Genomic DNA, 27,696 nt, shown 5'->3' on the forward strand with positions numbered 1-27,696 from the left:
TCAAGATCAAAAAAACAAGAGATATAGCAGTACATATGGCTTCTGAACCCACCTTGTCTGTTGCAGGGTGGGAAACAGCATTGGATGGGTGGCTTGACACATTCACACGTACTGAGAGATCTCACACACACACACACACACACACACACACACACACACACACACACACAGGCACACGCATACTGAGCCAATCTGGGGTCACCAATTGATTTGGTGTTCAAGTTGACTGTAAATTGAAGTAGAAGAAAGCCTACATGGCCTTAATGAAAAAAATACATAATCCACAAAAGCAATGGAATGGCCAAAAATTAAATGGTGTTAACAGGCAACAGCATGGGAAATAAATAGGAACCACATTTGGATAAATGGCTTACATCTGGAATTGTTAAAATGTTAACAAAATGGACTAATATTAAGGCTCATTGTCAATATTAGCAAGTGCACAGTGTTTAACAATACTCATAAATTATTTGGCTAATTATTGGGAGAAAGCCTAGCTGCTTTAGTAATGCTGATGTATAAGCACATCAAAATATTAAAATAGCTTTTAGTTTGTTTTATTGTTATAATAAAAATCTGAAAAAATTTGACGTTTTAAATTCACAGTAAAAATATATCTAATTGCATTAGCAGCACTTATGTTTTATCACTACTAAAAATAATTATGGCTCAAAAGATTTTCAAAAATTGTTTATATTATTAAATATATTCAGTAAACTAAATGTCTCATTCCGCACTAATGAAAGGTCAAGATGGTAAATGAGAAAGGAAGCTATAGATATTTACAGTTCAATCACTATGGTAAAAAGAAATAAAGTACAGTTGTGGAACTGCAACATGTACAATAAAGAAGAGATTCTCAGTCATCACTTTACCACTTCCTTCAGTAATCACCATTTGAAAAGCTCGCTTTGCATCACTTTCGTACATTTTGAGACTACACTTGCCGTGAGGCATTTTTTTCTTTTATTTGAGCATCACAAACTTTTAATATCACCTTTAGGTACAATCATTTCTAACTATGCTTTAAACAAGCATGTGGGTTTGACTTTCACTAACAATCTCTGGCATCAGTGTGCCAGAATATAAACACACAAATGACAATGATGACATCTGTTTGGTTTTCTCATAAATATTGACACCTCTGGCAAACATGACAAATGATACACTTCCAGAAGAAATTCAGTGTTTTTAAAGTGAATAGTTACATTTTTCCAGCCATTACAACACTCTCACCTATTCACCCCTTGACACTTGATGGCACATTGAGATAAAACAGACAAAAGGTCAGAATACAACAAAGCTATATGTATATGAGAAAAGACATTAATAGTTCATTATGCTTTACTCTTACTTAACTTTTTTTTAATCAAAAATTACTCTTTATTATACCATCCATCCATCCATCCATTTTCCAACCCACTGAATCCGAACACAGGGTCACGGGGGTCTGCTGGAGCCAATCCCAGCCAACACAGGGCGCAAGGCAGGGAACCAATCCTGGGCAGGGCGCCAACCCACCGCAGGACTCACACACAAACACCCACACACCAAGCACACACAAGGGCCAATTTAGAATTATTCCTTTCTATTGAAAAAATATATATCATAAACTCTGTCTCTTTCAAAGCATTTGAAATATGCAGCATTCTCATAACAAAATTCCTTTTAGGTTCCTTTTGGTCATATGACTGATGCTTTTTAGAAATAATTATAAGTTTTTGTTTAATTTTATCATTTATTTATGCATACTTTTCCAAAATTCAACACTGCAGCTTGGAAGAAAATGACATCAAAATATGACATATAGCAATTGACCTTAATTTGGAAAAAAGACATCCGCTGCCGATTTCCTTGCTTCCTAAGTTGTGTTCACATGCCTAAAGAATAAACAAACTGATACTTTATAAACCGTGTGAATAAGAGACTGCTCTGAAAGTCCTATTAAAAAAACATTTGTATATTAAATGTACAGTTGATTATACTGCTCAGTACTCTGTCTTGGGATGTGGCTGTTTCAATAGATGCTTTACTGTTACTTTGACTAAAAGAGTGTAGAGGAAAGCTCACCATGTGAAAATGCTCTGCTTTTCTCTTTTCTATTTATATAATATATACATTGTATGAAATTATATATGACTAGGGGGCTTACCCCCTGCTAGCTTCGCTCGCCAACCCCCCTGGCCTGCGCTACGCGCCAGCCACTTTGCATCTCTGCCGTTCGTGTTGTGAAGAGGGGTGCTGAAAGCACCCCAAGGAGATGCGGTCACTCCTCTGAAACCCCCTTTTAAACGGAGATACAATGGGAAACAAGTAGGTTTTTTTTTAACCTCCGCTTTGCTTCATAACCTGCTGGCTTGCTGCTGCTGCCGTGCCGTGTAATCTGCATCTCGCACAGCGTTTTGAACATTTAAAAGCCTGTACAGCAGCTGACTTTGTTATCTACTCTTTGTCTTTTATTTATGGCCCCGGGTGTGGTTAAACCTCTTGGCACAAAGTCTCGTCTCGCGGGACATGAGTTCTTGATATTTTTTAGTTTATAATTTAAAAACGGAATAAGAATCTGAAAATCTAACAACATCACATTAAAGTTCAATAAATTCTGAAAAGAATGATATGAAACATATATATGTACGCTTTAAAATAAGCCCGTTTTAAAGCATGACAAAAAACATGACATAAAAAGTCACATAAAATCGTTGCACTTTTGGGCTTAGGATTTTATATATATATAGAGAGAGTAGATAAAATCAACAAATAAATGAAAAGTTAAATTATTTGCTCTCTTTGTAAATGAGGATCTATTTGTTAGTCAGTCGATTTCTAACCCGCTTAGCTGTGAACAGAGACATGGGGGAGCTGGAGCCTATAGATTATATATGCATGGTATATTCTGTAAACTGCATATACAGTTTCTAAACTTGAAAACTCCATTAAAGAATATAAAGAGCAATGAAAAATTGAGCCTGAGGAGTAAGGCAGGAACCAGCCTTGGATTGGACACGAGCACAGTGTCCATTTTAGAATATTGTCGTTTTTCACTACTCCAATCATCAAACATCAGAGCAAGGGATGGAAGGCTAGGTGTGTTAGTCAAAGGAAGTACGCTGCAGAGGCTTTGCAGGCCAGTCTTTCCACTGATCCATGAAACTCTTTGTTATATCCGGATTGCACAACAGAAGAGCCATAGAGAACAATCTTGAAAATGAAAGGGCTTCTGAGTGGCTTTGGATCAGGAGGGTGCAAATTTAGTGTAGCCCACCACTTAGTCGCAAACGGGAACCTGATCATCCCTTGCTGGGTCATGATGCAGGTGAAGGTGTTTAATGATTAGCCACCAGTTTCATCACTGACAAGGTGTCCAAGTTGCACCACAAAGAGTACTGCAAAACCAACGTTGGTTGGAGATTTTTGTTGCTGACTGGTTTGCTCTGAGTGACCAGTAAGGTTTGTGTGATGGTAATAATTGAAATTGATGATTATCTGGGTGAGTGTGCCTGCACACTTTCTGACCTGAGATAGATACCAGTCCTAAATAGAGTATTCATATAGCTACTGCCAAGCCAGACTGTTACAGAGGAAGTGAGTGTACATTTAATGACAGCTCGATATAAAACTGGACTATTATTGATTTCAAGTTGGTAGAGGAAAAAAAGCATTTGCTGCTAAGGTTTTTTTGAGAAGAGTTATGTGTTCATCCTAGCTCAGACTGAATATGTAATAGTGATGCGAAAAAAGTGAAGTGATTCCACCCTGTTGGTAGCCACACCATTTATAGCCATGGTAGTAGAAGAGGTTGTCTTCTAGAATCCACAACCATTTCCACTTTTGTTAGTGTATTCAGCAACTGGGTCATCTGATTCACCTCCATTCAATATGATGCTTCATTCCCATCTGTGATAAGGATGATCAGGACAGTGTGGTAAATGTCAGAGGTTTTGCAGAGGGGTCACTGGAAGTGCAGGCATAAATGGAGAAAAGGAGAGGAGACAGAACAGAGCCCTGATGGACCTTGTACTCAGGGTCAGGAGGCTCTATCCAATGTCTGCCAACCTTTACTGTGTGACATCTGTTTCTCAGAAAGTCAGAGACCCAAAAGCAAGAGGCAAAGTTCTGCTAGCATGTTAGTTACTGTTATCCACAATCCACAAACAGAATCCTGGCATAATTATTTGGGGAATGTAAATGCTATAAAATTAGTAGTAGATAGCCATGCCAACTGCATCTTCAACTCATGTGTTGACGCAGTAAGAGAACTGAAGGGGTTGGTGGTCAAGAAGAGAATCTGTGAACTGCCCAGAGATGCTGACAAAGTAGATGATCAAATGTTTCCCTTATTACTGATTTGTAATCATTAAGACAGGAAACGCATGGCTTTTTGGGCACCAGGATGAATGTATATTTTGAAACAGAAACTCCGGAGTATAAAATGTCCGTAAACACAGGAGCTAACTCATCTGGACAGCATCTCAGTGTGGAGATAGAATGTCTATGTCTGCCACCTGCTGAATAACAGTTCTGTTTCTGTAAAAACAACCATATTTTATGTGCAGCGATTTAGATGGGGGGTAATTAGAGAGTCGGAGAGATAAGTCAGGTGGAGCAGGGCTGTAAACAGGGTACGTGGGTGAGGTGGGCCTGTCAGCTGGCTGTTCAGCCGATTGACAAGAGATGGGTCATTCAGAGGCACAGGGGATTTGCATGTATAATCAGTGAACATTTACAATCCTTTCCAAATAGAAGAACACTCATTAAAAGAAAAATACTGTTCTAGCTTGTTCTTGAATTTGCATTTGACATTCTCACCTGCCCTTGATAGTGAATAATTTACTTTTTTGTGTATAGCCTTATCTCCAATTTTGAAAGCTTCCTTCTTAGTATGGTGCCATTTTTTGGTTCTTTTCTCAAACCAAAGCTTGTTGTTATTGTTGAAATGCAGAAACTGATGTCAGATGTAACTGTATCAGTATATGTATTGTGGATTGTATGGGTCACCCCAGAGCCCTAGCCGCAAGACACAACTCAGCCGAACACACATTCAAGGGTAAAATAAAATGTTTATTTTAAGATTTTTGCTTAATACAGTAAATGTCAATTCCACACAATATACTTGAAATAACAAGCACCACTGTCTCCTTCCACTACAACCACTATGAGCCTCATCCACCTCCTATTTCTGACCCTGAGGTAGCTGAGGGATGCGCAGTGTTATGACATTACCTAAAGGAAGTACTTCCGGGTCATACAGAAGTTTCCCATAATAGAGATATCCAGTCTTTACAGTGCCCCACCCCGCAGCACCCAGAGACCACAACAGGTTTGCCCTTCTGCACTGATAGACCCAGGCTACCCTGTGGGTGTCCAAACTAGGCCCCTATCAGAGGAGCACTGCCACCTCTGTCACTGGGGAACAAACTGCTCACAAAATCCCTTCTTCCCTCATCCATCCATTATTAGTTCCTCCTGACTGGGATAGAAATTGGTGATCCTCCCGGCTGGGTTGTGTCTCCCTTCTTGTTGTCCTTCCATTACGTCCTCCCGGCCAGGTAAGGCATTATCCTCAAACCCAGTCGGTATGTCATTCCATCACCTCCCACACTTACATGATCTAAAGTAGCACTGGACTTTATTGAGTGGTTGTGTCTAAGCCATCCTGCAGTCGCTCCTTCATAGTTCACCTGCACATTTCTGTTTAATTCTAGTTTAGCAGACTTTAAATTGTGGATTTAAGAAGAATCAAGAAAAATAATAGCATGGTGAAAGTTTCCCATGGGAACCCATGGACTAGTATGGCAACCATCTGGGAGAGTGTTGCAGTGGAGGTCCAGGGATTTCCCCTGTCTAACAGAACATCTCAAAAACGGGTTTTATACGGGGTGTTCAGATTCCACAGTGGAATGGCTAAAACCACCCAAGACAATAACTATGGAACGTATGTATGTATTTGTAGATGAGACCCCATCTGCTAAAACCTAAACTGCAATACAATGCCTGTCAATATACTTACATTTTATTTATCAGAAATACCAAATGAGGTGAACAATTTCTTTTCAACACTATGACATGGATGCATCACAGATTGTTAATATAAAAGCACCTTCCAAGCAAATTTCATAACAAAGGTCACCTCCAAAAAAACTAACTTTAGGAAGTGTGACTGCCTTATCTGCAATTAAATCATTCAGCCAATTCTTGGTGAAACAGAACACAGAAATGAGTGAGTAATCAGCCCTAAGGCATATGTGGAATTGACACTCACCTAGTTGAAAGAAACATTCATGGCAAAGGTGAGTGAAGAAAAAAAAATCCTACATTTACCCAGATCATTGTAGACAAGGAACACACATGAAATGTATTGTATTCCAAATAATTATTTACCCTATACAACTGCAGGCACCTCACACCACGATAAACAAACTTGAGCTGGGAGAACTTCAGGTGCGTCGGTGGGGGGGCTGGGATAGCAGTCTGCTTGCTGCTTGTGCTGATTGACACATTTGCAAAATAAAAGACGCTGATGGAGAGGTGCGAAGGAATTTAAGGTGACCCGGGATTATGACTTTTTTCGTAGGCTTCAGGGATTCTAGTGTTAAATGATGCTCAGCTGGTACTAAGGGGCCCAAAGTGTGCAAAGAAAATATCCCTCATGCCATTACACCACCACCAGCAGCCTGAACCATTTGATGCAAGGCAGGATGGATCCATGCTTTCATGTTGTTGTCACCAAATTCTGTCTATACCATCTGAATGTTGCAGCAGAAATCGAGACCCATCACACAGGAATGGCAGCTCGTGTGGTCTCCTGATGCTTCAACCCATCTGCTTCAAGGTTTGATGTGTTGTGCATTCAGAGATGCTCTTCTGCCATGTGTAACAAGTGGTTATTTCACTGGTCTGGCCATTCTCTTTTGACCTCTGGAATCAACAAGGCATTTTTTGCCCAGAGAACTCCCGCTCATGGATATTTTCTCTTTTTTGGACCATTCTCTGTAAACCCTAGAGATGTTTGCACGTGAAAATCCCAGTAGATCAGCAATTTCTTAAATAATCAGACCAGAGCATCTGGCACAAACAACCATGTCACTTAACTCGCCTTCCTTTCCCATTCTGATGTCACTTCAGCAGGTTGTCTTGACAATGTCTACATGCTTAAATGCATTCAGTTGCTGCCCTGTGATTGGCTGATTAGATATTTGTGTTAAGATGCAGATGAACAGGTGTGCCTAATAAAGTGGCCAGTGAGTGTACAAAATGGAAAATAAACAAGCAAAAATGTAACTAACAATCTTAGTCAGACAAGCCAAAATTGAAAATCTTTAAAGATCAAATACGCAAAACCAAAACAAAATGGTCATGAGGACTAAAGAAACTAAACAAAACAGCAAAGCAGAAAGGTATGAAGAGGGTAGAAAATCAGTTAGCGTATAACTAAGACTTAGTCCTCACTAACATGGAAACATTTGAAATGGCTTTATCATTTCACAAGTTATTCATCCACACTAATGTTTACAGATTAAGGTTTGTCACATGCCAAAATGTGTAACTCCTTCCCATTGAGTATATGCTGGTTTGTCAGTCAAGTGCAGTATTTGTTTAAGGAGGATATAAAAAGTAAACCAAAATGCCAAAACCATGAGGGAAACAAAGTTTCAGGTTGTTAAATTTGCACTCAGAATCTTGGTACGCATCGGGTGCTGAACTTCCTGTTGGCTTTCATCCAGTACCTTTATAGAATTACCATCATCTTTGTGCTGGCGTTGTTGAATTCTTTGGATATTGCTTATTGTTTCTGTAGCGATAATGGGTTTTACAGAGATTGGGTTGCTAGCCCATTGCCCCAATCCTCCTCCGTTATCCAGACTAGGGACTGGCTGTAGTTTCCCACAGGCAAAGCTGAAACAAAGATTGCCTGAAGAAAACTTTGTCTGTCCAGGCAAAGAAATACAACTATTTTTAAAGGCCACAAAAGGCTGTAAAATAGCCAGAATCATGGAAAATAAAGATTAGGAGACTTGCCAATATACACAAATACAGAAATATTTGAATGTTCTAATGCTAATTCAGAGAAGCTAAGAAAGGACTATCCCCCAGACTGAAGAAATGTATTCAAACAAAACTAAAGTTAGTGTGTGATCACATGACAACCATTTGTCACCTTTTTCAAAAAGCTTTATTATTCCCATTCACGCTGATACGTGAGGCCCAGTATTTTTAAATTTATGCTCTTTGGAAAGCATTTACAAAACGACTGCATCATTGTGAATAGGAGGCCAAAATTATTTAAAAAGTGATGTTTTTTCAAAAGCTTCCTTGTTAATATGGACAAGGCCTCACAAATGACACTGCAAAGTCGCAGAGGCAGAAAGAGTCATGAGGTGCTGTGGTTAGGCTGGAGTTTGGTATCAAATTCATGATTACAAGCCTAACAAGGAGACAATAATTAAACCAACAAAAGAAATGAAAAGAAGATGATTAATAATTAGATAATAATTAGAAAACAAAAGAAATGAAACTTTAACAGAATATCTTAAAGGAATAGGTCCACCCAAAAAGTAGATATTTTTTATATTATACTTACGACATGTAGTCTGTAGTGATGAAAAGAAAACATTTTAATCATATGTTTTCATGGAGAACGGACATTAATAACATTTCTGATAGAATGGAACCCAATGGTGACTAAGGCTAAACAACAGCAAACAGCATCAAAAACGTCCATGAAAAATATCTCAATTTACTTGTGTCACATAATCCAACGTATCAAGTCATCCAGCCATATGCTCACAACATGAAAAATGTATATTTTTTTTGCTAAAATATTGTTAAATAAATAACTCCAGAAAATTAAAGTAGTTCCTCTTCATACGGCACCTTTTTAAAAACTTTGATTTGTCCGTTCTCCATGAGGTTATTTTAAACATTTTTGTCTCTCTTCACTACACAACTACATGGGGTAAGTAACATAGAAAGAAATATCATTTTTAAATGGTAAATTCCTTAAATGAAGGAAGAAAGGACAAAACTCAAAATGAGTAACAAACAAAACCCAGGGTGTGACAAAGTTAGCCTCTAATAACATTTCTAATATTATGTTTTGAGTTTTTTTGTTAAGATATTATGACTGTTTAATTATATAACAATTAAAATAATAAACAATTATTTAATTACATAATCAGTTCAAAAAATTACATTTCAATAAGCTGAAGGACCTTTTTATATTAATGTGGTCAGATATCATTCTATCAGTCTCTTATGGCTTCATTTGCTTGTTATGATTATGCAAATGTAAGGTTCTGAATTTTCCTGAGAAATCAGCTTTGAAAAGAAATCTTATGCAAACATCTACAAACACCCTTTGCTGCCAAACCTAGAGGTCTAACCATAGCCATGTGGATGGTTACGAATGATCTTTGCATTCAGTAGCTGTCCTGTGAGCTTTAATTTGATTACAATGGATTGAGAAGAGAATGGAGGAATTTTGTTTCTGCAAAATGTAACTGCCATATCTGTGGAATTAAAGATAGTGGTTTGTGGAAATGCAAGTTTCAGTGCCATTCAGTTTCTGAGCCACCATTCCAAATTAAGATCACAAGAAGCTAAGAGAGCAGGACTGTGGCTGACAGGGTGGGCAGTTGACTGTAATGACATATTCAGTAGATATCAGAAGGCATTCATTTGATAGATAATGCAATGTAATGCATACTTTTGGAATAAATGCAATATAAAAAAGAGTAACTTCTGCAAAAAAGATAGAGCCAGCAAAAAAAACAAAACAAAAAACATAAATAAAAACTGCACATTGCAGAAATAGACTCCATGCTAACGGGGCCAACAAAGGCTTTCAAATTACAATAGAAGAGGATGTTTCAAACCAGACATTATCTTGATTCAGCCTTTGATCATGTTAACATATTAAAATTCTGCGGTAATGCATATTTTAAGTTTTTTTTTTGTTTCCATATTCATCTGAGCTTGTTTGGTTATGCTCAATTAGATTTAGGAAAAATAATTTTACAGCACTATAGATTCTAGCCACATTTACCAATTAAGCAAAATGTGGTACTGTCCTAAAATAGCAGCTATTTTAATAAAATTTGGAAATGGTTTTTCAATGTAAAAAAAAGAGAAAAAGAAATGCTATTGCTTTCTACTATTGTTACTTTTGCTGAAATGGACCATTGTGTACCTGATTGTGAAAGCCCTCAGATGATCTCATATCTCATCCATTATAGGCACTGCAAATCTTCAAAAAAAAAACACTTCCACTTATAAACTCAGTGTATTATACATTAAATAAAAAATGTGTATACTAAAATTAGAACACAAGTTGATGAATGAGGTGAGACACAAAAATGACCGGATTGGTAAAAATATATATACTGTATATTTATTGATGAATTACAGCATTCTAAACGTTGTCACCTTCTATATACTCCCCCTCCCGATCTCTACACCGCTCCATGCATATCTTCCATTGATTGAAACAGTGCTGGAAATCTTCATGTTTGAGGCTCTTCAACAGGCTTGCCGTTTTTGTCTTCACTTCATCCATTGAAGAAAAATGTGTTCCCATCAGGTCACTTTTGATTTTCGGGAACAAGGAAAAATCACAGGGAGCTAAATCCGGCAAATAGGGAGGATGATCGAGGATAGGAATGTTTTTGTCAGTCAAAAACTGCTTTACGGAAAAAGAAAAAATTCATGAGAAATTTGATGTTGATTCTCTGTTTGATTTTTTCACCTTACATTATTGTGGCAACACGTGTAGCGATTGTTATGCAAATACTGACTGGTCTATTCACAGGATATACCTAGCCGGTCGGCAGTTTGACAGGGCGTGTAGGAGGGGATATACAGTAGTTCTATGATTCACGTCCGGCCGACCTCCAGGCAGTTTTCCAGGGAAGTCCCAAGCCCAGTCCGGTTATTTTTCTCTCTCACCTCTTATAACAGAGGATCGAGACTGTTACTTCACAACTTGTTAAAGGTACATTTCACACAAATGTTAAGAGGTTTTTCTTTACACTGAGGACCATAGACACTTGGAATAAGCTGGCCAGTAGCGTGGTAGACAGTAAGACTTTAGGGACTTTCAAAGCTCAACTTGATGTTTTTTAGAAGAATTAAATGGATAGGACTGGTGAGCTTTGTTGCACTGAATGGCCTGTTCTCATCCAGATTATTCTAATAACAAGATAGTACAACTTATGATAGAGCATACAGGACATGGAAATGCACACACACTACATTACAGTTCCTGTGATGCATAATGTCTAAGCTTGGTTTCAGCCTTGCACCCAGTGCTGCTGAAATAAACTCTGTGACTATGAATTGGATTAAGTAGTTCTGAGAATATGATGCTGATCTCCAAAACCAGCTGTGACCAAATGTCATGTCAGTACTATGTACTGGTGCAACCGATTAACCAAGATGATGACCCCATAATCAAATTATGAACCTATGTGTCTTAGCTAGATGTGTGCTCTACTTGTTTTGTTTCCCTGAATATTAAGTTACAAAAAGCATTTCTGCATTTCTCTCCCATGTCTTAGCAAGCACTTCTGTTTTCTGAAGATTTTCATCAGTAGAAGAAAAAAAACAGACAGCTTTTTAACAATTACAAAGGAATTAAAGACCACATGTTTGGGTTATTCAGATTTTATCAGGGAGTAGTAGAGAACTGGGAAGTTTGGGAAAATGTACTAAACAAAGTTAGGTCAAAGAGTGTACAGCAAGTCTAAAATGTATTAATAAAAGCAGCCATCTGAGAAGATGAAAGGTGAAATGAAAGACTGGTTGGTCTTTCAGTGCTATCTACTGCAACATTAGGAACCAGCTTGGGTTCAGCTATCTTTCTGCAATAAGTGATTAACAATCTTTGAAACAAAACAGATCAGAGTAGCTACAGTATAAACAAAAGAAACATAATATCCTATAAACAGGTCACAGGGCGCATCGATATTGAGAATGTTTCCTGAAATGACTGGAAATCCAGTACCCTGTTCTGCTCATGGCAATACTATAACTGGATTCTTAACAGGGAAGTTCATTTTATATCATAATTTATTCATTAACCTCAAGTTTTGCAGTCAGTAGCTTCTGAAACAAGCTAACACTTTGAAATCCATTCAGTATTTCCGTATTTGGCAGCAACTCCTCTAATACTTTTGATCATATCCCATACTGAGTGTTTTGTTCTGATCCATGAACAAGAATATCTGACAAATCTATTAATGTTTTGCTGCCATGTCTAAGCAAGAGTTTACTGTATTAGCCTTCAATAGTTTCCTGGAGTTACTCTTTTTACATACACAATGATTCTCTTTTTTAGCTATGATTACACTTATGAATCTTCATATATGAAGAGGCAATCCATCATTTTAATGCTCTCCAGCAGTCACTATTGAGAGGGAGCTGGAAAGTTTCCAAAAGAAACTGAAGTGACATCAGATTTGACTTGGTTATTAGGCAACGGCACATGCAAGCACCCCTTCTCGAGTGTTAGCAGAACAAAGCAAATAAGCAGAGTGTCTATGGATTATTTGTCAAATGAATATGAACATTCAATTATCTAACAGAGTTTCATAACCATTTTTAGGCTTTTTGTACTTATGATACTCGTGATATCCAGTTATTTGCTCAACTGTGACTTAGTGAAAAACAAAAATCCAAAGTTTTTTTCAGAAAAAAAAAAACAAAAACAGGAAGTGCGTCTGGGAGCAGGTTTAGCTTGGGTGTGATCAAAAACAAGAAGTTTGCTTGACAAAGCTATCTCTGTACTAAAATGCTTCTTCAACATATTCAAAGATGATGCAAATGAGGGATGCATCCACCACCAAAGTGCTTCCTCCTAAATAATAAAAAACTCTTTCTTGCATGCGTCAATATATATTTTTAGGCTAAGCTTTCATGTTTTCTGTAACATTTTACAGTAACAAATTAAGCAGAAAAAAAACCTCACTTGCAGTTATTTTTTGGGGGAGACAGCAGCTACCTTATAAAGTCTAACAATATTGAAATATATTTACTTTATATGAAATAATTCACACTTTTAACCTAAGATGCTAATTCATGTAGAAAAAAACATTTATCTAGCTATCCATATAATCTTCAGAACCATCCGATTCTTTTTATTTTGTTTTTATTTTTTTAATTATTAAGACACAAAATACAATCTAATGAGTTTTTTGACGCATTACAAACACCACAGCTAGATACTCTTAGTGAAGAGGAACTGAATAAACCTCTGACGCTCTCAGAATTACTAGACGCTATAAAAGAGTGGGAAAGCAGCACGCCCTGATTACCCAGGGGAATTTTATAAAATATTTTCAAATAAGTTAGCTCCACTACTATTAGGAATGTTTATAGAAGCTAGAGACAACAAAATATATAACTTAAATTTTTCGCCACATCATTAATTACCGTCTTCCCAAAGAAAAATAAGGACTTATTACAATGTGCATCATACAGACCAATCTCATTTCTGAATAATTATGTTAAAATACTCTGAATCTAACTAGAAGGTTTCAGAAAGTGCTTCCTTCTGTAATATCACAAGAGCAAACCAGATTTATTAAAAGCAGACAGCTTCTAATTTTCAATGTTTGTTTAATGTAATATGCTCACCCATAAAATGTAACACACCAGAGATTCTATTATCTTTGAATGCAGAATAAGCATTTAACCTGGTTGAATGGGACTACCTGTTCACTACATTGCATAATTTTGGGTTTGTTCCAAACGTATCTGCATTGATCAAACTTATTTATACCAGTTTAGAAGCCTCTGTTTGTATTAACAGAACCATCTAATTCAATCCAAAGCCAGTCCCAAACATACTTAGCAGAAGGCAGAACCGGGCCTGCAAAGATGCTATAAATAAAGATTGTTGGACTTAAAGGAGTGACATTTTTCCTGATGAACACCACTCCAAAACCATTTTCATGGAAATCAGAGCATCATTTTAGATAAGTTACACTGTATTCATTGTGACTGATGACCAAATACAAACATGCTAGAAAGAAACTCACAGTGGTGACTGAAAACTGTAAGAGTGTGAACTGTCCATATTCAATAATTTCATGTTTTCCCATCCATCCACCTGTCCATACATCTACCCATTAATAAAGTATCTATCTATCTATCTATCTATCTATCTATCTATCTATCTATCTATCTATCTATCTATCTATCTATCTATCTATCTATCTATCTATCTATCTATCCTTATGGTTATCAAACCATCCTAGTTCTAGTCAAAGGAGCCAATATATATCCCAGCAGTATTGTGCACAAGATAGGAGCCACCAGCAGACACCAGTCCATTACAGATACACTTGTGAATTCATCCTCGCATGTACCACGATAATGTAAAATTACCAACAAACCAACCTAACCTACACATCTATGAAACATCGGAGGAGGAAACCAGAGTGTTTTTGTGAATAAAGCTATAGAGAAATAGGAATAATGTGAGACGCAGGGGCACAGTCAGGATTCCAATCTGACTGTTTCCAGATGATCTGATTTGCCATTGTGTCACACGACTATTTCCTGAGAATTTATTGTTGAAAACGTTCATGGGTGCATCAGATGTACAAACCAAGGCTGGTCTGCAGGAGCTGAAATCCTTCATTCTTATCTCATAGGTAAATTACATGCATTTTTCGACTCACATGCAGTTTTGCAAAACCGATATTCAAATTTGTTTAGCATGCGATTTTGCAATTGCAAAATGCAGAACTCACTGGAAAGGTTTTTTTGGGTTTTAAAGGTTTGTTTGGGTTGAAAACAAGAAATACTGCTTCTTTCTCATTCACCCTTCCATTTTTAGCTGTGTTCTTCTATGCAACTGCGAAGAGAAGGTATAATGCACCAGTAAAATCAGTTGTCCCTTTCATTCACATAACTGTGTAGGAGTGCAGTATGTTTTTTAAAAATGTGGCATACTGTCCACACAAAGACAAACCAAATCATTCTACTGTGCACACTGCTATGTTCTCATTACGGGAAAACAAATTACACGTAACTAAGCTGTTGCCAAATGCTATTACCTAGCCACCGTCTTAGTCAAATTTAGGATATACACACTTCTGGTGATTTTTTTTTTTCACTTGAGATCTTATATTTAAATAGTAAATGACAAAAAGACACATTAGGAGTTAATGCTGGAAATCACTTCTAGGCAGGAACTAGAAGACTTTTACATTTATTTTGCTGGATGAGAAACACAATTTATTTCTCTTATATTTCTTGGGGGGGGAAGCACGGTGGCGCAGTGGTAGCTCTGCTGCCTCACAGTAATGAGATCCGGGTTCGCTTCCCGGGTTCTCCCTGTGTGGAGTTTGCATGTTCTCCCCGTGTCTGCGTGGGTTTCTTCCCACAGTCCAAAGACATGCAGGTTAGGTGCATTGGTGATCCTAAATTGTCCCTCGTGCGTGCTTGGTGTGTGGGTGTGTGTACCCTGTGGTGGGCTGGCACCCTGCCTGGGGTATGTTCCTGCCTTGCGCCCTGTGTTGGCTGGGATTGGCTCCAGCAGACCCCCATGACCCTGTAGTTAGGATATAGCGGGTTAGATAATAACTGACTAACTTATATCTCTTGGAAGTAAAACATTGAGATTAGCTGCATATTCAGTTTTGCACCAATCATTTCACTCATCGACTTCTCTAAAACAATATTGTGCAATAGCCATTAAATTGTCTATGGCCTCTTACATACAACTTACGGATTAAGAGAGCAGTAACAGCAAGATCTACCAGGTGACATGATAGCATAGTGACCCCCACAACTAACAAGCCTGAAGAATGAATTGACACAATGATTGTTCTGGTTACCCTGACAATTAAAAGAAATATTATAAGAAATAGAAATAAGAAGTAAGAGGAGTGTCATAAATTATTATGGTAGAGTGATAGAGAATGGCCATGATAACCTAAAAGATTTTGTTCTCCATGGTTTGTGAGCACTTTCAGGCAGCATGTTGCTCTTTTATCAATTCTTCTACTACAGAATGTGAAAAACTCAATCACTTTTTTCATCATAAAATTAAAAAACAAAATAGTTGGGCCAAAGCTTATTCGTCATTCTCTTCTTATCAGTCCTTCTCCATTGAGCTCCTTTACCTAATCCTTTCACTAATTTCGCCTGAACAGTCAAACGAGGCCTTCCACCTGCATACGAGATCCCAGCACCAGTGTAGACCCAGCAGTTATGACAGTTATACAATATTGGCTCTGTGCAAACTGTTATCAAAGTTATTTCTGTAACCGAAATGTTAAAAATGTCAGGGTTTGAGGTTGACAATCTAAATAACTTTCACCCTATCTGGAACTGATCTTTTTATTTAAAGTTCTTGAACGTGGTGTGGCTTCTCAACTGACAAGTTCTTAACGTATTTCAAGTAACAGCTTTGAAACTCCTCTGGTCTGAGTCACTGATGATTTAGCTATGGCAGCATGTTGTGGGCAGATAAGTGTATTAATTTTGTTAGATGTTAGTGCAGCATTTGATCCCGTTAATTCCAATAGTTGACTGTGCACATTGGATACAATATTTGGGTCTCGCTGGAACCGGTGTCCAATTGTTGAAGTCATCTCCTACTGACAGGCAGAAGTTTGTCAGTCTGGGCAATGGCAGGTCCAGCTTAACGCCAGTAACACAAGGAGTCCCTCAAAGCTTAATGTACACCCCTCTATTTTTTCATATCCGCATGCTATCCTTTGGCCATATTACTTATAGCTTTGCACCAGGCCATTGGTTTAATGCAGGTAATACTTTTAGCAATGAAAGTTAACGTCCATCAGTGATCTTTCGGCTCACAACTTGCCTTGAAGAAATTAAATGCAGGATGGAGAACAAATGTGTCTTTTTTGGTGTTTGATGCTTTGATTCTGGTTTCTATACAGTGTTATTTATTGAGATTTTTCTGTCCTTCTGTACCTATGGTACCCTTTTCCAATATTTGTTAAGCACTTTAAGCATGATAATGGTGTTATATAAATAAAATGTATTCTTATTATTATAATGGTGTATTTCTCTGGGAAGTGGGTTAGCTATTCCACAGGTTCTCAAGTGTCCAGTAAAGCAGGCAGCCTTTATGTCTTTTTATTTACGATGGTGCAGTGGCATGTCTGTATTAAGGGGCTGTGCCCCACCAGATTTTGTGCAAAAGAATGATATTCTTCCTTTAGTAATTTCACTACTTTATTTCAAATGTGTCTACTTAAAGAGCTTTTTCTACAGTGTTCTATCGTTTTCTCATTTCAATTACTTATCTAGAAAAATATTACTTCTTATGGTATATGAAATTTTCTCTGTGCTTGGCGCTGCAAGGCTGTTTCTGGCTAAGGGATTGGACCAATTGGCCCTACAGTGTTCTCCATACTCTTGAGTATTTGCGTTTGTGCCATCTGAACCATCCAGTTTAGTGATATCAAAATGTAAACCATCTGTTGTAATTGTTGTTGTTGGATTTTTCTTTTTATTAGTTGCATGTTTGCACTTCCAGTTCAAGTTTTTTCTAATCAAAGCCATGCAACTGCAAAAGATCCAAAACGTCCAGTACCATTTGCTCGCTTAAAGGTAGCCACAATAATTTGAAAAAGGAAAAAAGAAAAGAAAGAAAGTAGATCAATGTCAGGAATTAATCATTTATGAGGCATTGAGTTTTACCCACCGTTGTGCAGGGATGTGCCAAATTTAAAAATGTCACCAAGGAAGCCTACACGGGCTTCTTCTACTTTGTGAAAAAGAAGCCAGCTGTAGGAGGCTCCTATTTCAAAAAATCACAGAATCCTGATGCAAAAAAGGCAGGAATGTACAAGTATCTGGGAAATTGTTTGTTTGCATATAGATAGATAGATAGATAGATAGATAGATAGATAGATAGATAGATAGATAGATAGATAGATAGATAGATAGATAGATAGATAGATACTTTATTAATCCCAATGGGAAATTCACATTCTCCAGCAGCAGCATACTGATACAATAAATAATATTAAATTAAAGACTGATAATAATGCGGGTGAAAAACAGAAAAACAGACAATAACTTTGTAAATACACATACACATACAGTCATACACGGAGCTGCTGAAAAGGCTGCCACTCTCGGCGGCGCCGGATGTAATGATATGATAATAATTATATAATAATAATAATTATATATTATAATATATATATATATATAATATATATGATAATAATTATATAATATATATATATATATATATATATATATATATATATATATATATATATATATATATATTTATAATGTGCAAAGCACCTACTGCGAAAGACCATGCCTGTCTGTCTGTCTGGCCGTATGTCTGCATGAAACAACCCAACTGGTGGATCAATTTTGTTGAGATGTGGCACACTTTTTCTTCAAAGAAATTTGTTGAAACAGTTCAATTTTTGTTCAGATCTCGAACAGATTGTGCTGTACGAAGTTTTAAAATTTCTAAATTTCTGATTGAAAAGCATTGGCACATTTGTGAATTCGTGAGGTCATCCATCTTAACGTTCTGTGTGACTTCAACTAGGAATTAGTTTACTGTTTCAATTTTACCTTTACAGCAGATACAGCAACTTGTGTATTTTACATATTTACTTTTTTACTTTCCAGAAGGCTGCTTGGATGCCTAATTCACGTGAATCAGACTCTCAGATGAGTGTGGGAGCAAACAGCTCATAACACAGCACCTTTCTCCTGGTGCTTTAGGAAAGATGACAAGAAGAGTACAAAAAAGTCACTTTTCTGGAAATAAATGGAAGGGGAAAGTAATTATTTAAGTATATAAGACTGAATTGATTGAACAATATTATCTGCATATTATTATTGTAAAGAACAAACATTCGCAACCTGCAGCTAAATGGCGTTTGAACTAATAATAACATGGGAAAGGTGCAGCTGCCCTAACTGATTTAAATGAAAGACAGATCTAAAAATGCACAGTGGTCTGAGGAGGCAGGAGGTTTCAGTGGCTTAAGACCCTGATCTCTGGCACCCAGCCCCAGATCTTTCACTTCCAGATATATACAAACAATTCTGGCAAGCCCCTGATCTTTTTGGCCATCGTGTACCACTCATATTCCTGTTTTACAATAAACAGCTTCTTTCCAAGTTCTTTCTTATTAATATCATTTAAACAAATTACTGAGTGTTAACTAATTATAACAGCTAGACAGAGAAACTTATTTCACTTGCTTTTCTCCTTTCTTAGGTTAATATTGATAGTGACTAGTAGTGGTCATTTTGTATTTACAGATTTGTTTCAAATGCTAATTATTGGCTACTACTCTATTGGGTACACTTTCCAAAATGTAATGTTTAAAAAAATTGAACAAGAACTAATTACAGACCCTCCACCACTAACAGTCATTCATTTTTATATCACTTGAATTGCAATCTACTGTGCATGAAAGCCATTGAGCCCCCACAAGCCTGGTTGTGCTCCGTTTTTTAACTCAAGTGTAAAGTGCTGTTAAAAAACATGGATTTAATGTCGTCTACTAATAGAGCGGTTCTCAAACTGAAGTAACAAAAAAGGGGGTGCGAATGTTGCCATATGTGGCGTAATTTCACTATTCGTAGGAAAATTTTAAATTTGTAGCGGTGTATCTGTAGCAAAAAATATAGGAATAAATTTTATTAGGTTTTCAAAAAAATGTTAGGGGGGTGCGATTAAAACTGTTATGAAAACTCGGGTCGCAAATACTTAAAGGTTGAGAAACGCTGTACTAACACATGGAATTGTGGTACTGTAGCTAAGGATCTGCACTGGTATCTGGAAGGTTGCTGGTTCTAATCCCATTACTGCCACCACTCCATAAAGCCAGTTACCTGAAAATTGTTTCTGGGGTGCTGTACAATGACTGACGCTGCACTCTGACCTCCAATGGTCATGTGAAAAGACAATTTCCCCTTGGGAAATGAAAAAGTGAAACAAAAAAAGTTCTATTATCACTTTTATTCCTGAATATGACTCATTGTTACAAAACAATTTAATAATCAAGAATGGAATAACTGACTCTTGGATGAAGTCAATAAAAAATGTGAAATTCTCCAATTTTCATATCAGTTAACTTATTCACCAAGCACACGTGAGTGCTATGCCATGTGACTATTGTCTAACATTTTCCTGTTCTTTTCTGTCCTTGTGTTCACCAGCAAACACGGTAGTTAACGTTGCTCTCAGACCTGCTGTGTGTATTCTGTGTCCTGTCCATGTTATTGTGACTTGTGCTTTTTCACCTCAAAGCCATTGGATTCTAAACTCGAGGTGTTGCTGTTTCCATTCAGGAAGTTCATAGCCATTAGATTTTTCTGAATGGTTGTGAGGCCCTCACTTTACTTCATTTTAAAATCAATATTTCTGGATTTTGTCAGATAAATGATAAAGTCAGAGGGTATCACAATGGAGGGATGGCAATCGAGACAGACCAGGCACCACAATTCCAGCGTCTGATTGATTTTTTGAGTCGTGAAAGGTGCATGAATCTGAATTTTTCACTTGTCATTAGCAAAAGAGGGAGAGATATTATTAGTTGGGGACTTTAAGGTTCATGGTAGAGACGTTAGCACACATTTGGGACACATTTCTCAACCAGAATTTTCATTCCAAACATGCCAATAAAACTTACCTTAGGTCACTATTACAGAAACTTTACTATAATGGACTACTGAGTCCATTGCGTCTTCATATTATGAACTAATCATGAATCATTTTTCAAGACATTTATGGAAATGTCTCATTACTGGATTGGAGCTACTGAAACATTTACTTAGGAATTTCTATAATGTTAATTTGTGAAAGGCCAAGAATGTCCAGTTTTAAAGTAAACAGTTTATGGCGGTACGGAGGTTAGTCCTGCCACATGGATGTTGTCCCATGTCTGCCTGGGTTTACCTCCATCATTCTCAAAGACGGTTAATTGACAAGTCACATTTGATGCCTGTGTGAGTGCGTCTTGTGATGGACTGGTGGCCAGTGCTGCTGAGATCAGCTCTGGGCCCCACATGGCAACGAGTTGGATTGTTACATTGCCTTTCAAAGTATTACTTCTAAACCAGTTTAATTAACTTTCATACCTGCTTAATTCAGTTATAAGGCCATTGGCGTTGAAAGCTGCCACGGTACCATTAGACACAAGGAAAGTCCATTATAAGACATACTTACAATGGAGCCCTTTAGAATTGATGTTAAGCTACCAAGCATGTCTTTGGGGTGTGGGAAGAAACTGAACAATTTAGAGAAATCTCTAGGTAGACACTAGAAGAACATGCAAACTTTCAAAAGTATTATTTACCTTGGAAATCAAATATATTGGTTATACTGTCTCATTGGTATCCAGGTCTTAATAGGATACCATTATTTTTAAATTCACAACTAGCTGATATGTAAGCACAACTATTAAAGACCTGAAAATAATGTGAAGTAGGAAACAGATATATATGCTATGACCTTATTGCACAGGGTGTAAAAATAAAGCTAATGCTACCAACTCTGCCAACATCATTCAGGAGCCCTTCATTCAGGAGGTTCTTGCTACCAGTCTGTGGTTGTACTTCATTACAAGATATCTGAATCTAGCAGCTTGGCAATTAAATAAGTAAATGTAGTCAGTGAAGGATTTTCAGATGAGCTTTACATAACAGGTCCAATACTCCTATAGCTGAAAAGGACTCACTTGGGTCTGTCAGCATGCTACGAGTGACAAAATGGCACAGGAATTGGCTGCTAGCCACAAACAGAATGCTTTATGAAAAGACGGTCACATCATAGATCTTGATACCGAGGCAAGGCACGATACTCACCTCATATACTTGCTCTAAGAAGGCTTACTATAAGTCAGTTTCTGTCAGTAGCAACAGCATTAATGAAACCTCTACTTTTTAAATCGTGGGTAAGAAAAGTCAAAGAACTTAAGGTACTGATAGATGATGGAGAGAGGAGAATACAGAGAGAAACCATGATAGATGACAGAGAAGATACAGGAGAAATCAAGTGAAGTACAAACTTGTGCTGTACTCACCCGAAACTCCTGCACAAATCAGTGTCACCATTCTGTCTATCAAAAACAGTATCCTTCTGTTTCCCTTTGTATAGTCTGACACATCGACCCAAACAAAATAAAATATTTACTTGGTGACAGAGAGAGCTGCCGTTCTTGTGCTAAGTTACAAGAAGCAGCTACTGTAACAGAAATTCTCTCACTGTTGGTTGACGCTCACATCACATAGCACTCTTTGAACTAGCATGAAGTGCAAATTATTAAGCTGGAAGAATGATATAGACCAAGCTTTTGTTTTCTTATCAGTAAACTGGATCTACAGCTTTATACTTACTAATACTTTATTATAATTAATCTGAGCATTCAGCAATTATTTTAAAAATAAAAGTGCAATGGAAAAAAGAGAGAGGATATATACATTAAGAAGCAGCTTTTTTATTTATTTTTCACTTAGTGAGTCAGTTAATTCACTTTTAGTTTGCACCTTTGCAGCCTTGTAATAAATAAACTGCTACAGCAGAATTTCTCTTCTGTTTGTTGTGGAGCTGTGTTGCACAGCTTAGCATAACATAACAGCATAACTCCACATAACATAATTATCCTTTTTTGGTTATGGTATTTGTGTAGCAGGTTATTGTGCAATAGTATGTAGTCGTGATACTCTTCATGTGTTGTATCTTCAAGATGTTTTTCTAATTAGATCAAGTAACTAGGATTGAACCTAGTTGAGTAGGACTGGATGAAATACCAATGCCAAGTGTGGAAGAGTTTAGGAGAAGAGGGAACAGATGTGTCATGGTATTAGAAGATGCTGAAGATTGATCAACTGGAAAGAATACCAGAAGAATTGAGGACTAGTGTGATTGTATCCATTTATACGGAGAAGGGTGATATTCAGAATTGTGGAAACTATATCATTGTGTGAAAGTGTTATAGAGAGAAGGCTTAGGGAAGAGACCACCATAGGGGAGGAGCAGTTTGATTTTATGCCATGGAGAGGTACAAATGATGCAGACTTGGCATTGAGACAGCTCATAGAGAACAATCAAGAAATGCAGAAAGTACTGCAAATGATGTTTATTGATTTGGAGAAGGCTTATGATATAGAGCCACGTCAAGAGGTATTCAGGTGCTCGTGACAGAAAGCAGTACCAGTGAAGTATGTGAGGATTGTCCAGGATATGTATGAAGAAGTGAGGACTCGAGTTATTGTTGAGGTAACAAACAAGATTCCAGTTAGAGTAGGTCTGCACCAGGGATCTTCTTTATATTCTTACTTCTTTGATCTGGTTATGGGATAAAAGACCAATATCCCTGGTCCATGCTTTTTTGCTGATGACATTTTTCTGTGTAGCACCAGAAAAGAGGAAGTGGAGTGGAAGTTGGAAGAATGTAGAAGATGTTTAGAAGACAGAGGGTTGAAGATAAACAAGAAAAAGACAGAATATATGAGGTTTAATGATGGTTAGGATACAGAAATTAACCTAGCTATTGAAAAGAGTAGATAAATTTAAATATCTGATTGGTAGCCCGAGATAGAAAACTAGATCCAGAGATAACCCATAGAGTGTAGTGTGGGTCGAACAATTGGAAGAAAGTAGCAGGAGTATTATGTGACTGAAGAATTAAGGCAAAGATTAAAGGTAAGGTCAAAGCAGAGGTGGATGGATAAAATCAGGAGTGTCGAACTCCGGGCCTGGAGGGCCGCAGTGGCTGCAGGTTTTCATTCTAACCCTTTTCCTAATGAGTGAGTAGTTTTCACTGCTAATTAACTCCTTTTCACTTCATTTCAATAGCCCTGTTTTTAAGGAGTCAGTCCTCTGAATTGATTCTTTTCTTCATTAAATGGCAGCCAAACAGAAATGAGACGTGAAACGAGCCAAAAGATGACCAGCTAAACTTGGATTTCAAACTCCAACCATTTTAACTCCAAACAGTCTCTTAATGAGATGCTGATTCTTGCTGGTAATTAAGCACATTATTTAATTCAATGGCTCGTTGCTGCTCTCATTCTGCCACAGCAGACATTTCCAAATCTGTTGATTTTTCTGTTTTTTCTAAGAACATTTTCAAAATGTTTTGGTGACCTGAGAGATCAACCTTACTGACACCTTCACCTTTATTTATTTTCAGATATTGTGTGATAGGCACAGGTGAGCTGGTCATATGGAGGCTTGTTTGATGTCTCATTATTGTTTGGCTACTAATTAAGGAAAAAGAGATAATTAAGGGGCTTGAGTCAAGTTAATTAAAACTAAAGCAAAAGAAAGTTAATTAGCAGTAAAAACAGCTCACTAATGAAGAAGATGGTTAGAATGAAAACATGCAGCTACTGCGGCCCTCGAGGACCGGAGTTCGACACCTGTGGATAAAATAAAAAGATCTGAAGAAAAAGGGCTTGATTGGTGAGGAGGTGCAGGAACAAGCTCTTTGGAGAAAGTTGATCAATCACATCAATCCCACATAGAAGTGGGAAAAGATGAAGTGGAAGAAGTAGTACTGGGATTGGTTGGACGCAACATAGATGTATGGTTTTCAATGCCAGTCATTTCACTCTTTTACTCTTTTAAGACTCTGTATTCATGAGTATTCTTATCAAACCCGCCAAATTCCAGTTATCCTGGCAGGATTGCATGCAAGGTAGGAACCAAATCTGGATGGACCTCTAGACTATTGCCCAATTTTCATATTTATGTCGGCCAAAAAAATGGCTCAGCAAGTAACATTGGCACTTCACAGAAGTGGTTTGGCCTCACCAGGGTTTTGTATGTGTATCCTCAGTCAGCTGCTGTTTCTCCTGCAGTCCAGAGTCATGCAATTGGACTGACCAGAGATGATAAATTAGTCCAATATATGTATAAGTATCTTCTGAGAGACTGACATGATGTCCTGGACTGCCACCTGTCTCATTGTTGCTATTGTGTTGGAAAAAATAAGTTTGAACAAGTTAGAAAATGTACGCATGGAGTAACATTCAGTTGTGTTTGGGCACTTAGTTAACTAATATGAAAATAGATTTCTTTTACATTTTTCAGTTACTTCATCACATTTTTCCTTATTAATTATTTTTGTAACAATGAGTCATGTTCAAAAATAACAATGATGATAAAACACATTTACATTTATTAATAGACTACATCAAACACCTGCTTTTTAACACCACCTTACAAAGTAATGCAGTTAAAAATGTAACACAAACAAGTTTATGGCAGCTCAATAGCTTCAATACACAGAAAATTCCACTTCATGTAATGTGAAAATGGCATCGACAAGTTTACCATTGATAAATGAAGAAGGTCTGTGACTAACTGTGTTTTTTTTTATAACAACAGGAATCCGAAAAAGGTAAAAACCTAAATATTTAGTGCAGTAAACACAATCCGCTCCTAGTAATAATACCACACCACTCAGTTAAACAAACTAAATGAGAGCTGAACAATAAAGTGAAATTATCAAAAAAATAACTATAAAAAGAAGACAAACAATGCTAGCATAAAATCACAATCAATATTACTCCATGAAAGAAGAAAAGCACCTGAAACAAGCTCCCCATCTAGCTATTAGTATTGATTAAAACACAGTAATTTAGTAAAAATATTGTCATATGAATGAACCAGAGACATGAAAAAAAGTTTGGGTCAGCCACCCGTATATTATGCCCTGGCTGCAAATGGCCAAATGGTTGAGTTGTTCACAGATCACAGTCAAAAACAGAACTGATTTTAGGATGAGAAAATGGCAGCTTTAAAGGCTGAGGCAGGAAGTGACATCATCATAGGTGCCGGAAGCGAGCGGGATTTCCCATGTATGGTCTGCAGAGGATTGAGAGAGAAAGTCAGTGCAGCTCGCCACCCCCTGGTCTGGCGTGGTACTACTATTATTCAGGCCCTTTAGCTGCCTCCCAATTGCATGTGTGTGACACTATCTAAAAAAACAAAGAACTTGAAAAGGATCTGATTTATTGTATAATAGGAATACCAAAGCTGACACTTGCCCTAAGGATTTATACACAGAAGAAAAAACAACTCTTCAGGCTGTAATCCCAACTCTTTGGCAAGCGTTATGCCACTAAGCAACTGTTTTAGCGTGGCACAAGTTCTGCTCTGTCCCTGCTCTTTCTGAACCATAGAAACCACTAAACACGGTGCGTTCCTTGCTATATGCCCCATGGCTCTGATCTTCTACCTGTACATAAACTGCAGCTCCCTCTCTTAGCTCATGCTATCTTCATATGACTTTGGGGAGTTCTACCTTGCTCGGATAATTCATTAGTTTGATCATGCTTTAGTTGCAGGTTGATAACGTCTTTTCTTTACAATAATAATTTGCAGATAATGTAGCCATGAGGTAATTTATACTGTAACTTTAACACTAATAGTCCTGTCTATAGTTATTGATTGGAGCTTAAAGACTTTCTTTCCTACTCTATTCATTACAAGATTGTTATATTTGTGTGTGTGTGTGTGTTTCTGTACAAGGGGCCTGCCTACGCATCTCCCCATCATCTGACTCGCGTGTACCCAAGCAGCTGTCAGAAAAGTAAAAGAGGAAAATGTAAAAGTAACTGCTCTCAAGGAAAAACTCAAACAGTAAACGAATCCGTAGTCGCACAGAACATTTCTCCATTTTAGGATAAACAAGTTCTTAAATGCACCAACACTTTTCAATAGGAGACTTTAAAAATTCAAAACTTTGTACAGCACAATCTATTTGAGATAGTTCAATGATAATTGAACTGTCTGGAGAAAACTATGTGAAGAAAAGCTGTGTCAAATTTTAACAAAATTGGTCCACTGGGGCAGAGCTGTTTCATGCAACATGAAAAACGGATGGGCAGACAGAAACGGCTATCACAATGGTTGCTTTCACACGTTATATGCGCAACACACCAACAGATAGTAGGCAGTGTAGTTTAGTGGTGAAGGCTTTGGACTTCAGGACATCCTTAGGCTGTGGGTTCAAATCCTGTGACTGACACTGTGTGATCATGAGCAAGTCCCTTGACCTGCCTGTACTCCAATTGGAAAACCAAAAGAAATGTAACCAATTGTATCATAAATGTTGTATGAGGGACGTTCAAAAAGTTTCTGCACTTTTTTTAACTCTATTTATTAAGACTTTCAAAAAAAAATTACATCTGTTTTCTATATAGTCACCTTCTTTTGTGATGCAATTTTCCCAGTGTCGTGCCAAATTTTTAATGCCATCAGCAAAAAATGTTTTTGGTTGAGTGTGTAGCCACTGATGCACCACTGCTTTCACATCATCATCACATGAAAATCTGGTCATAGCTGTAGCTGGACGTCTGGAGTGCTCTGCATCCGTCACACTTGTACGGCCATTTTCGAATATTTCAATCCACTCATAGACGACTCTACGAGAGATAACTTTATCCCCATACTGAGCACACATGCAAAGATGAATTTGTGCTCCGTGCAATTTATAAGTTTCCCTCTTCACCACAGGGTGACAACTCTTATACTAAACTACAAGGGCAGAACTAGTCCCATGACACTCTCAGACACGACCAATCACTACTCTTCCTGCCTTCACCACTTCCAACGAAAATAGAAAAGTGCAGAAACTTTTTGAACATTCCTTGTAAGTCGCCTTGGATAAAGGCTTCAGCCAAATAAGTAAATGTAAAATGGATGTATTTAGAGTTTATTTT

General features: G+C 37.4%; 1 protein-coding gene across 1 annotated transcript in view; it reads left to right on the top strand.

Annotated features, from left to right (window-relative positions):
- The window catches only part of gpr174 (G protein-coupled receptor 174), a 50,746-nt gene that overhangs the window by 17,739 nt on the left and 5,311 nt on the right, over positions 1 to 27,696 (top strand). The gene's annotated exons all lie outside the window — the stretch shown is intronic.

This window comes from Erpetoichthys calabaricus, chromosome 12, assembly GCF_900747795.2.
Source record: "Erpetoichthys calabaricus chromosome 12, fErpCal1.3, whole genome shotgun sequence".
NCBI classification, from domain to species: Eukaryota; Metazoa; Chordata; class Cladistia; order Polypteriformes; family Polypteridae; genus Erpetoichthys; species Erpetoichthys calabaricus.